The 13,771-nt window shown below is 40.1% G+C and overlaps 1 protein-coding gene across 4 annotated transcripts in view; it reads left to right on the top strand.

Annotated features, from left to right (window-relative positions):
* The first annotated feature begins 1,697 nt into the window (after window positions 1-1,697).
* FGF1 (fibroblast growth factor 1) overlaps window positions 1,698-13,771 on the top strand; it is a 150,329-nt gene continuing 138,255 nt past the window's right edge. Inside the window, exons 1-2 of one of the 4 annotated variants that reach the window (XM_074212718.1) lie at window positions 1,698-2,073; window positions 11,345-11,648. The gene's annotated coding sequence lies outside the window, so the exon portion shown is untranslated. Of the gene's footprint in view, window positions 2,074-9,047; window positions 9,071-10,962; window positions 11,080-11,344; window positions 11,649-13,771 lie in introns of those variants that run through there. The other 3 variants (XM_074212714.1, XM_074212716.1, XM_074212715.1) reach the window with 3 other exon arrangements.

A 13,771-nucleotide genomic window follows, 5' to 3' on the forward strand; every position in this document is an offset into this window, starting at 1 on the left:
TCTATCAAACAAATTCAGGGACTAGGAAGAAGTCAGACTGCTGACCTCTCCTTTGATCCTCCTCAAAATAAACTAGGTATATGTTTACATAAGATCTAAATATTATTCCCATTTTACAGTTGAGAAAATTGAGGCAGACAAAAGTTCAGTGATTCGTCCAGGATCACACAGCTAGTAAGTGTCTGAGGCTGGATTCCTGGTCCATCTGCCATTCTACCTAGTGGCCTCAGGATTGGAGCAATTTGTTGGTAGTCTGAGTCTTTTCTTAATTCAAAACATAGTAGAAGCTTTCAGTGTGCTTCTGCCAATGGGTAAAGGGAATAATGGTGGGATGAATATAATTTTCAGCAGGGTCCATGGTTTCTATCCACTTGCTTCTATGCTGAGTGAGTGTGAAGGCCTTTTGATTTCATTTGTTTTTACTATCGCATTGAATTCTGTTTGTGAAAATGGGTTAAGTAAGGTGAAAAAATACATTGGTATAAAATAATGATAAATTAAGATTCCTTCTTTAGAAGAATGCCTTAAAAGTACTATGGTGAATGAAGATTCTTTTCTAGGTTTAAAACCACACATTAAAATTAGGATTTCCCAGTAATTAGATTTATCCCAGAGCAGAATAGACTAATTTATAGGTAATAGACTCCCTTCTCACTGACGGTCTGGTCTGCCCTTAAAAGTTGGATGATCACTTAATGGACATATTGTAGTGAAAATTATTGGAGACAGGATCTGAGTTGGGCTAGATTACCATCAAGATCTCAGACATCTCTAAAATTCTTTAATTCTGCCTTTCACCCAGGAAGGCTGTCTACACATAGTTTCATCAATAAGATTCCTGCCTCCACTGACAGATTCTAACCTGATTTCAAGGGTTACTGAGATTTGAAAGTTCTTCCTCCTATAGTCAACCTATCATTGCTCCTTTCTAGATCCCTGCATTTCTTGAGGAGCTGCAGCTAAGGCTTAGGTCATTCTTTATAAGACTCACTCTTTGGACTTTTCCAGCTCTTTACTAACTACTGGGCTCCAACTTGATTACTTTTCCTCTCCATTCCCTTCACTTCCTTTTATGTGTTGTTTTCCCCATTAGAATGCAATCTCCTTGAGGGCAGGGACTCTATTTTATATCCCCATATATGCTTGTTTTTACATCCCTAGCTGAGCACTGTACCCAGAAATCAAATAAGAAATGCCTTTTCCCCTTCTTTCTTCCTCCCTCCCTCCTTCTCTTCTTTTTTCCTCTCTCCCTCCCTCCCTCCTCTTCTTTCTTCTCTCCCTCCCTCTCTTCTTCCTTTCTCTCTCTCTCTCTCTCTCTCTCTCTCCCTCCCTCCCTTCTTTCTTTCTCTCTATGTATGAATGTCTGGTCAGTCTTTAAACAGCACACATACAAATTCATCCTAAAAACCTTTCTAACCTAGTTCAGTTTACCAGAATTAGTTCTTCACCTGCCATAACTGGGATTACCTCCTTGCCACAATGAGGCAACAGAGAGGACTAGAGTGGAGGCTTTCCAGACTGGGAACCTGAAATAATGCGGAAAGGGAAAGGGAGGCAGCCTTCATAAGATGCTTGTCCTTTCATCTGGCTGATTTCCAGCCCCCAAATAGCTCTTCTGTCTACTCCAAAAATAAGATCACATGAAGGGGAAAAACAAATACCCAAGAGCTTGTCCTTCGGCGTCCTCAGTGGGCTCCCTGACGTCATCCACACTTTGTCAGGGCCGCACCACTGTGGCCTTTACAATTAGCTCAGCTGGACTGCCCCCCCACCCAGGAACTCCATCAGATATTGGGTCGGGGTGTGGTATTACACTCAGCATTCCTCCTGGGAGCTCTAAGTAGTTTTCCTCACGAGCCCTATTTACAGTTAGAGCAGGAACCTGTGTGTGAGAGAGGGCAAGTGGACCACTCAGTCCTTGACCTCAGCAGTCTTTCTTTATTTAAGGAAACTCCCTCCTCCTGATTGTGAGTGGTGACTCCCTTCCTCTTGCTGCTTGGAGGCTAGTTCTTGATTGCTCAGAGTTTGATACAGAAGCGGACCTTGAAAGTACGTCAGAGACAGAGGAAGGAGGTGAGTATATGACCCCCCTGAGGAGCTGGGATTTCTGAAGTCCAACCTTTCTCAATTCTTTTCTCAGCAGAGAGCAATATAAAGGTTTCCAAAATCCACCCTCTTTCCTTCCCTCCTTCATCCCTGTGCTTGTGGCCAGCCAGCCCTTTACTCCCATCCTATTAAATTTGTACATAATCCTAGGCAGATGGGAAGAATGGACAATGAAAGACCTTGGCTTCTTGATTCTCACATCCCGAGACTCATCTGCTCTCAGAAGGGCCTGTAGCTAAGAGCTATGATTCCTGAAGGGGGAGGTTCTTCCTGCCAATTGAATTACCTTTGCTTATGTAGGAGAAGCCATTTCCGAGGAAATCATTAAACTCAATCCCATTACAGGGGAGATAGTGCCTGCTCTTAAAAAGCCCTGCAGGAAATGAGGAATAAATAAAATGCTGTCATTTGTCTCCTTAGCGTCTGGACAAAAGAGAGTGAATGGATACATATAACCTCCCCTCACCCACCTCCCACCTGCATGACCCGGAAAATCTATTTCTCTTTATTTGCTCTAAAGAGGTCTTTCTTTGACTGAGATAGTCTATTGGGGAGAATTGCTCAGAGCTGTGGGAGGGGTTTATCGACATGGCAGAGAAACATTTCTGCATATCCATCGTTTCATATGTATTTGTGCCTATTAATATGTGAACTAGCCAAGGTTTCTATGAGGATGCTTTAGAGAAGGCTTCAATTCTTTAATTTTAAAAATATTAACATCTTTACAGGGCACCAGAAGGTTTAAAAAGTATTGTACATATATTGGGCTCAATGAAAAGAATATTGTCTCTGGAATTAAAACACTAATCTTACCTTTGATGCTTCTTCCCTGCAAGGCCTTAGTTCATATCAACCCCTCTGAATCTCAGGTTCCTTATCTGTAACATGAGGGAGCTGAATTACTTGACCTCCAAAGTCTTTGCCAGATACACGTTTTTGATTCTATGATCTCATTTGAACTGCACAACAAATACATGAGTTAAAGTACTATAGATCTTAGCCCTATTTAAAGAAATTAAATAACTTATTCAAAGACACACAACTAGTAAGTGAAAGAGTCAGGATTTGAACCTAGCTCACTCTAGGACTTATATTCCTTCAGGGTACCATGTTGCTCTTTTTTCTCAAAAGGAGAGAAAATGGTTCTAGCTCTGATAAAGAAAATGGAACAATTCATTCTGAGTGCCCATTAAATCCTTCACAAGCTGGATTCTATTCAAGGGGTTATTTTATTAGATAGCCTCTTGTATGGTTCCTGTTGAATGGGACTTTCTTCAAGCTTTGGACAAGGGATTTCCATGTTGACTATTGACTGTCAAAACCCTAATGGGCACAGGGTACTTGTGGCTCTGAATATAACTACTTTGCCATCTAGAATTGTCCCAGAGTACCTTCCTCTTTCCTCTCCCCCTCCCCACTTTATACCATATGAGGGAGAGGTTATTAATCAGTTTAATACAAGAGAAAGATGACTCATAAGTATGATTCCTGAAGGCTAGAACAGGTTATTGCAAGAAATTATTGAATTTTCATCCCTGTTGGGATATCTTTGATGGAGAATGCCATTTGTATCCTGAGAAAGAATTATGGAGTTTGAACAAAGACCAAAGACTATTACCTTTAATTTTTAAAAAATGTTATCTTATTATGTAATTCTGCTATATCTCATACTATATGTTTCTTCTTTAAGGATATGATTTCTCTCTCATAACATTCAGCTTAGATTAATGCACCATGTAAACAATGTAAAGACTAACAAACTGCCTTCTGTGGGGGTGGGGGGAGGGAAGCAAGATGGGGGGGGGGTTGTAAAACTCAAAATAAATAAAACCTTACTAAAATTAAAAAAAAAAGAATTTTCATCCCTGAAAATCTTGAAATTAAGAAAAACAACCAGAGAGAGAGGTGTCATTAAAGAAGGGAAGTGTGGCACAGTAAAAAGAGGATGTTCTTCTAGTCAGAGGGACCTTGATTCAAGTCTTACTACTGACATGGGCTAATAGCAAAACCATGGGGGCAAATCAATGGAGGCAAGCCTGGGTTCCCAGATTATTCTCTAAGATTAAAAATCATAGATAAAGGCCCATTTCCTTCTGTAAATGGAGTTTCCTACTCTGATTAAAATTTAAAACCAAAAGGAACAGGCAAATCTACTCAGTCTCTCTCACCTATCACTCTCACTCCTACCTTCCTGATCATGCTTTCCCAATTTTTCGTATCACCCTCCATTTCCATGTATGCCAAAGGCACCTTCCTAGTCCCTTAGTCCCATTTGTATGTATTTAACCCCACCTCCCCATTAAGTCTTCTACATTTCCTCCAGCACATACTGTCTTCTGTCTTTTCTGAAATCCTACTGCCCCAAGAGTAAGACTATATAGTTGGGTGCTTAGTGGTTTTCTCATAATTTCTCATATATATTAGTTAGTACTCTTTCTCTAGGGAAAATTATAAGCATAGGACTTTCATGTCAACATTCTCACCTAACATTGGGGTAGACAGTTGACAAATGCTTTTTAATTTATTGACAGACATTTGCCCTGAATGGTTTAGGGAGGTCGGACTGGATGACTTATTAAAGGTCCTTACATTTCTAGGTTTTATGAAGCTTCATTCCCCCTTTCCATTCAGTATTTACTTATCCAGGACTTACCACTGATGTTTCCTGCTTCCTGATTATACAAAACAAACAGCCTAAATTATAGGTCTTAAAAAAATACTTTGAAATTCCTGAGATAATTTTCCCCAGCCTCTTCTGAGAACTGCATTCCCAAAGATCTCCACAAGGTGGTCACCCATCCTGGGTCACGCATCCAAGGCTCAGGAAGTATCCTAGAGCTTCTCTGTAGTTGGGTACAACCACTGCCCAGGAACATTACCGGACATGGAAGCAGCAGAATGTGTGCAGAGTGCATCTTCCTTACCAAAGGAAATCTGTCTATCTGTTTATTTACTTGCTAATAACTAAGGTGGTCTTTTCTTAAACTTTGCTTGGGGGTGAGCCTTAGGCGCCACTGGCCACACACACATCATTAGTGATGGGGCTCTGTGTTTGCTGGCTGGCACCATAGATGTGTCCACAGTGTCTTTGCCCCTGTTGCCTGAGGTAAGACCAAAGCTGGCAACCCTCCCTTGTAGAGTGGTTTATAGGATTGGGAAAGTGACCAGAAACTGGTCTTAAAGGTTTACAGAATCATAGAATCTCAGAGTTAGAAGGAAGTTCAGAGGCTATTCATTCTAACTCCTACCTGAACAACAATCCCTTCTACAATATATCTAACAAATGATCATTCAACTTCTGCTTGAAGACCTCCATTATTGGGAAATCCACCATCTTCCCAGACAGGCAATTTTGCTTTTGGATAGCTTTAATTACTAGGATATTTTTCCTTAAGTCAAATCCAACCCTGTCTCTTTGAAACTTCCATTCAAAAGGCAAAACCCAAATCATGAGCTGTAAAAGTTTTGGGTTTTTCTTTAGCAATATTTGCCCATTACATCAAAATTGAGGTATTCCTATATACTGCTGGTAATCTGATAATTTCTGAAAGTCTCATTTCTACTTCTTGTGTTATAGATAGATAGAATGCATGTTAGCAGCATCTCCTTAAACCAGAAAGTACAAGCAGTTCTACTTCGTCTCTCTCACACATATTATTCTCTATGGCACCTTTCTTTCTTTCTTTCTTTCTTTCTTTCTTTCTTTCTTTCTTTCTTTCTTTCTTTCTTTCTTTCTTTCTTTCTTCCTTCCTTCCTTCCTTCCTTCCTTCCTTCCTTCCTTCCTCTCTCTCTCTCTCTCTCTCTCTCTCTCTCTCTTTCTTTCTTTCTTTCTTTCTTTCTTGGAGGGGTGGTTTGCAAGGCAATGGCATTAAGTGACTTGCCCAAGGTCACACAGCTAAGTAATTGAGTTTGAGTCCAGATTTGAACTCAGGTCCTGATCCCAGGGCTGGTGCTCTATCTACTGTACCTTGCTGCCCCCGTGGAACCTTTTTTGAAGGTTAAAACACTCATCGCATTTTCTATGATCCTTTGAACCTGAAGAATTAAATATTTGTCAGGTTTACTTGCCACCAGGGAGCCTTTGCATTGTGAGCCAATAACAATTGGTCTTGCAGTAGGCAAACAGATTGCCGATCATATTATTTTCACAGTTGTCATATCATCTTAGGGCAGTATACATTATCTTCAGAGACTATCCACTCCTCTTAGTCATATGACTGACTTTTAGAATATCATCATGTTTGCTTCAGTTAATGCTATATATGAATCTGTGTATAAATAACCTATGTAAGGTGGGTTCTTTGAGAAGGGATCAAGCACCTGGTTTTTCATTTTGACTTGTATGTCTGGGATTTGTTTGCCTGTGTGGCTCATGGGAGCTTGAAGATGAAATTAAAGGTCTGTCTAATATGCATGTAAATGTGTTACACAAGAATAAGCCCAAATTATTTTATTAAGAAAATTCCGAATGTCTGGTTTGTATTCCCAGCTAACTGCTTACATGTCAACAGAAAAAGAGAAAATTAAGGCAAATGCAAAAAAGTCAGTCTCTGGGGTCAAGGACCAGAAGCCAGGTTAATCTTAGAAGGTCTAGAACAAAAAGAGAGGACTGAAGAAAGGGAAGAATAAACAAATAATGGGAGGAATTGTGGATTAGAGAAATGAAAAAGATTTCCCTGTTAAACTCCACTCAACCCAGTGCTTAGCTTTTCATGATGGCTCAGAGAGAAAGAGATATTTCTAGAACAGGTTTTCAGATGCCATGACCACAGAATAACCCAAAATAGCACTTTACTTCCACCTTTCTTGAGGTTCTGGAAAATTAACCCCAGAGTCATTTTGTGTAAGAGGGAAAAAATGAAGGCCTTTTGATTTTTTCAAAAGCATATTCTTTTCTCTCCTTCTCTGATTTGCTTAGAGATAACTTGGGGGAAAACTCAAGTAATTTTTAATTACTTGCAAATATCCTCAGGTCTGGATGCACTGTGAGGCAATCTGAAGTTTATGTGTTCCAAGTAGATCTTTAGTATTTTTGGACCAGATACTTGAAAAGCAGTTACTGCAAGTATTGGTCTACTGATGTTTCACTATAACATTCTCTAAGGGATATATGCTGACTTTATGAAAGAGGTCATTTTTGATATTTCCTGAAGTCCCAACTGCTTGTCACAGATGAACCTGGAGCAAACCAAATTCTTCTCTAAAGTGAATACTGTTACAGTAGTATGTCAGAGGAGGATTTTCATTCTGATTTTAGTTACTCAGTAGATCCAAGCTATTATTCGTGAAGGTACTTCTTTGATCTCCATCATTTAAAAAATATACACACACAAATATATGTCTATATATCTATCTATCTAAATCTATAACTATATCTATATCTATCTATCTATATGAACTTGGGTTGAAATAAAAGTGGAGAATAAAGAGCATCAAAATGGAATAATTTTTCATTTTAATAACTCACTAATCATCTTTTATTTACTCTTTCTTTTTTTTAAGATTTTTACAAGGCAATGGGGTTAAGTGGCTTGCCCAAGGCCACACAGCTAGGTAATTATTAAGTGTCTGAGACCGGATTTGAACCCAGGTACTCCTGACTCCAAGGCCAGTGCTTTATCTACTATGCCACCTAGCTTCCCCTTTTTATTTACTATTTCAATGATCCATATAGTATATCACAAAAAGAATGTTAAACTCAGAATTAACAGACTTAAGTTTGATCACAAGCTGTAATGTTGATGACCTGATATGACCTTGGGTAAATCATTTACTTCTTTGACTTTACTCTTCTCTTTTGTAAAAGGAGTGGGTTGGACTTCCAAGATTCCTTCTAGATGTAAATCTGTGATCTTATCTGCTGAGTCTTCACTGCAGTTTGAATCCAGTTCATAAAGTGATGCTTCTGAATACTGGTCATACAAACAAGAATCCAGCCCCCTTCCTATTGTCTTGACAGGTGTCTACATTTCTGTATTGGGTTCTGGGCTAGTATCGCCACATACCTATGTGATTTCATTGGTATAAGGGAATACTTGTACCAAATTAGGTCAGCACTTCTCTGCAACTTATAGAGTATTAACTGTTTGAGATGCTGAGAAGGGAAGTGAAGTGATAGCCAGTAGGGATCAAAGGTAGGACCTAAAGACAGGTCTTCCTGGCTCCAACATTAAATTTTTACCTTCTAATCTATGCTGTCTTTTGTGGCATATTGAACATAATAAAAGTGATATAGTAAATTCTATTATTGGGCAGATAGTGGTACAGTGGATAGAGTGCTGGGCCTGGAGTCAGGAAGACATCTTTCTGAGGTCAAATCTGGCCTTAGACACTTAATAGTTATATAAATCTGAGCAAGTCATTTAACCCTGTTTGTCTCAGTTTCCTCATCTGTAAAATAAGTGGAGGAGGAACAGTAAAAATCACTCCATTATCCCTGCCAAGAAAACCCAAAATGAGGATATGACTGAAACAACTGGATAACAAAATTCTTATCTAGAATGGTTAGGCAATGGTATCATTTTTACAAAACAAAAGCTGGGAAATGAAAAAAAAACAGAAGTTTCTATTCTGACTCCATATTACATGGTAGCTGTGTGACCCTGGACAAGCTTCTTCACTTGTCTGGGCCTCAGTTTTCCTTGGTTGTAAAAGGGAGTTTTCCTATAAGATTGGGTTGTTTTTAAGGTATCTTTGAACTCAAATATTTTATGAAATATCATTGGAGTTTCTATCTCATGTGGAATATAAAAATGTGAGCATAAGAAAATTAAACAAAAACAATGGAGTCTCTCTGAGATGAATCAGATGGACTTTCATTGCCCAAGATAATTATTATGAGTATCTATTATCATCTAGTTCTACCCCTTCATTTTCCAGATCTTGTGAAATGTAGAAGCAGCAACTGAATGAGAGTTCAGTTTGATAAAGCCTAGCTCTGTTATAATGGGATTCCCTTTTTCAGGTGAGTCTGATGCTGTTAGCTTATCCTTAGAATCTTTGAGCCTTCCAGCACTAATAAAAAGGACTCAGCCTTCTTTCTTAAATTTGAAAAGGTAATATCTCTTTTCATGTGCCATGAAGAATTCTGAGAATCCTTCATATAGGATGATAAGTTTCTCCCTAAAGCTACTCTGGTCCTGACAGCTGCCCACATGAGTCAAGGATGGGTTGGAAATGCTTTCTAGTTCTGACAGGTCAGTCTATAACTTGAATGAATCAGAAATAGGATAGCTGACTGGGCAGACACATGCACTCCTATAATTAGTTGCTAAAAGCATTTATAAAACCCCTACTATACACAAAGTACTATATCTATGAGCTGCCACCTTCCCCCCCCCAAAGAAAAGAGGACCATGGTACTAGGGAGGTGATGCCATGACAAGCATATGACTTGGATTTGAGTGAGGGGGTGCTGTACTAAGTCAGCAGCCTCACTTCCTCCTCCAGAGCCATCTGGGTCCAGTGGCCGGATAAGAATCAGGATGTTAGGCAATCAGGATTAAGTGACTTGCCCAAGGTCACACAGCAAGTAAGTGTCAAGTGGCAGTTAGATGGTGCAGTGGATAGAGCACTGGCCCAGGAGTCAGGAGGATGGGAGTTCGAATCCAACCTCAGACACTTGACACTTACCAGCTGTGTAACCTTAGGCAAGTCACTTAACCTTGATTACCTCATATCCAGGTCCATCTCTAGTTATCCTGATGTTATGGTCTTTTTTGAGAGCAGAGGACAAAAATCATCATCACAAACATCATCATCATGTCTGTGAAGCTGTGGAGATAATAAAGACCAAAATTTGAAACAATTCCTATCCTCAAGGAACTTAACATTTTCCTGGGGGATTTAATATATTCCCCAGTAAGGAAATCTTGTCTTATGCAAAGGGGAAGAGAATGTTATTAATTGGAAGGAAAAGGTAGATGTTTAAAAGACTTCTTCTAGGAAGAGCTGATACTCGAGTTTCACTTTGAAGAAAGCTAGGGATTCTTCAATTAGAGGAGAGGAAATAGTGTGCTACAGTCATGCGGGAATCACTAATGCAAAGACATAGAAAGGGAGAGATGGTGTGTTGCATGCAGGGAATAGCTAACAAGCCAATACAAATAAAAGATACATACAGCAGGCCTTAGATTTCTCTGAGGAGGAGAGAACCTCCCTTAATTACAGAAAACTGCTAACCACATTTCCATTTAGCCTTTCCAAGACTACCTCCTCAACCAGTGTCTTTCATCATGGTCTCTTCTCTCACCTTCCTGTCAATGGCTTATTCTGGTACAGGCAGCCTCCCACACATGCCCTTCTATTCAGATGGGCTCTAGGAAGGCCAATATTGCTATGTGGGCACTTGCTGGACAGGCTCCCACTTTTTTCTGACATGCTGATCATTGGACAAATCTAGGATTTCTGTGATAATTCATTTGAAGTTTCAGGTAAGGGATGATTGAAACTCTCAGACCTGACCCCACCTTTTCTTTTGCCCATCTGGGTGGAGAAGGGGGGGGTGGTTGTTTGCTTACTATTATCCCATTTCCCTTGAGATTTAGCAAGCAGACAGACAGACGGAAGGACACCTACACACACGTGTGTACTGACCAGATGATAGATCTGAAAGAGAAAAGAAAACAGCTAGCTCTCTTTCATCCTGTGATTTGCCGATTTCAGAGAAGCTTTTCTGAGCTATGACCTGCTGTTTCCTTGGTGACCAAAGCCTCAAAATAAACAGGAGGCTGCTCAGCTGAGACCAGTGGTCCATTCAGCTGGGCCATCTGCCCTAAGACAAACCACGTTTTTGTGTTTTTTTTTTTAAAAAAACACCCTTGTGGGAGCAGGCACCACTGGTGCCTGGTGACTGCCTATCCCTCAGTCCACTTGGCCAGTTCATTGCTCTGCTTCCCTGATCTTGCTGTCAGATGAAAGTCTAATGTTACTTCACATCTCTGTTCTCAGTCAAATTTCCTTAAGTAGAGTGGGGTATGTGCGTGTGTGTATGTGTGTGTAATGTGCCTAAGAAAGAGTTATCTGGAACTGCTCAGTATGTATATGTGTGGGGTGGGTTGTCTGGGGGGGGGCTTGCTGTGTGTGTGTGTGTGTGTGTGTGTGTGTGTGTGTGTGTGTGTGTGTGTACATGGGGGAAGGGTTGTCTGGGGGGAATTGTTTGCCCAGAGATAAACAAGAGCTAGAGAGCTAGAGAATCAGGGAGCTCACTGGGTCCTCATCCTGCTTCTCTTTCCCACAGAGAGTTCTGGGACCGGTAGCTTGCTCTGTGGCACTGGCTGGAGGGATTCCAACAACCTGATGTGCATGCCATAGCTCGCCACCTTTCCCCACAAGGAGCTGCAATAACCCAGAGGTTTCTGAAGTCAGCAAAGGGTTCGGAGGCGGCAGACGTCTGAAGCAGCAGCGGCGGCGGCGGCGGCGGCGGCAGCAGCAGCAGCACCCAACCCCAGGGACAGAGGGAAACTGCAAAAAGGAAAACAGCGACTGAGTGAACCTGCCTTCCCCAGTGACTGGAGCAACAGCCCTAGTTCCTGCTCACACAGGTAAGGTTTCGGCTATTTTGGGCAGCAGGTAGAAAAAAGTTCTTTCTCCATCTTGACCTTGGTTTCTGAATGCCTGTGTCGGTGAGTGTTATCTGGGAGATCAAGGAGGAGGGTGAAAGGATGGGAATGAATGAAAAGGAAAAATCACTGCTATTAAAGTTGTAAACAGACACCACTGGCTGTCAGTGTTTAGGGCAGCTAATGTTTAGAAACTTGTGGACAGCTGGTAGAGAGCAAGACACAGCTTGGGCCGGGTTTAAGAAAAAATGTTATGCTGTGATCTCTGGCTGAAGTGGCAAAGTAAACCTTTCTTTTAGGGACTGTAGGAATAGCAACATATTGTCATTGCATTGTCATCATCACTTCATCCCCAGCTCTGAGTCACTGAAAATTAATTAATGGTGCAGGAATCTTCTTGTTGGCTTAACTTCCCCATTTGGACTTTATTTGTCATTCTTGGTCAGCAGGAGAAGGTTGTGATCGGTGGCGAGTTTGGCCAGCACTATCTTACCATGCACGTCTCACTCTTTTGGACAACCATTCCCCCAAAGTCATCCCTCATTGTGGATGCCTTGAATTTATCAGTGTTGCTTATGCTACTGGAGGTGTGGAATGTGTGTGGGTACTGGCATGCCTGCTCAAACTTCAGACGGTGACATCTTGGAAGCTCCATAAGTATTTTTACTGGATGCCTTTGAGTTTCAATTAGAAAAATTAATGGGTTAACCATATTTTTCATGTTCTTCTCTGTTTCATCTCTCCTTTTATAAAAAGTTCTTGAAACATTTTTAATTAATGCCTGTATTTTAACATCATTTTCCCCTATACCACACTCCCCACTAAACCTTCCTTTTGTAACAACATCAACACCAAAAAACAGTACAGCAAAATTTGCCAATACAACTTCATCCACATCTGCTAAATTTAGTATCCATAGTCATCTGATCTCTGGATTTAATATTGGTCAGTGCATTTAATTTGATTTCAGTTGCCTTTTTGTTTTGTTTTTATTTACATAATTATTGCCATTGTGTATACTTTTTTCCTGGTTCTTACTTGACTTTGTATCAGTTCATTTAGGTCTTCCTGAATTTCTATGACTGCCTCATATTTTTCATTTCTTAGAGTGCAATTATTTTCCATTACATTCACAATCTGCAATTTTTTATCCCTTTCAAAATTAATGGACATTCACTTTGTTCCTATCATTTTTTGTTGCTACAAAACATGATTCTATGAATGTTTGATACACACACACACACACACACACACACACACACACACACACACATATACACACTTTACTTCTTTTCCCAATAAATGTTTCATCAAATTTGGGGAAGGAATGGGAATGAATGTACTTAGGAGTGACCTTAGGAACTATGATAACAGACATTCTTTCGAGCTCCAACACTGGAGAAAATTAATTTAACTAATGGTTTTTGCCAAGAATGAAGATGAGGCAGGTTTAAATTTCCCAGAGGCAATGGGACAATTGCCCAAATAGCCCGTAAGGTAAGCTGAGCTTTCTGTGCTATGCTAGAATGAGAATCAGGAGTGACTTTAGATTCCTGGAATCTTCCTCAGAGCTTGGTATAATTTATACCAGCTTGGCTGATGTTAGCTGATAAACAAGGTTCTACCATGTAATGAGGACCTCCTCAGAATAGAAAATAATCATAATTAGGAAGTTAGGACATGTTACTTACATTACCATCTTAAATAATGAAAAAGGTTTTCTTTGCACAATTCACATTGTCTCATCCTAGAACTTTATTATAGTAGTATTTTTCTAATCAGCATCAGCATCATTTGGTCTAGACCTTTGAATTTCTTTTTTTGTAGGGAGTTGCCTTCACTGATACAGGTCAATAAGTAACAGAATTTCTTGGAATATTGAGGAGTTAAGTTACTTAACCCTTCAAAAACCAGTCCTGGATCCCTCCCTAGTCCCAGGGTCACACAGTGTGAATCTAGTTCTTCTTGACTCTAAAATTGGACCTTCACCTTCTTTATCTGGCCACATCTCATATAAATTGACTCTTTATAAGTAGTCCATTAAATCAGCTGAGGTCCAATGTTAGTTGAGACAAAGTTTAAGGTTTTTCTTCACTCTCTGATAG

Source organism: Macrotis lagotis, chromosome 1 (assembly GCF_037893015.1).
Source record: "Macrotis lagotis isolate mMagLag1 chromosome 1, bilby.v1.9.chrom.fasta, whole genome shotgun sequence".
NCBI lineage: Eukaryota > Metazoa > Chordata > Mammalia > Peramelemorphia > Peramelidae > Macrotis > Macrotis lagotis.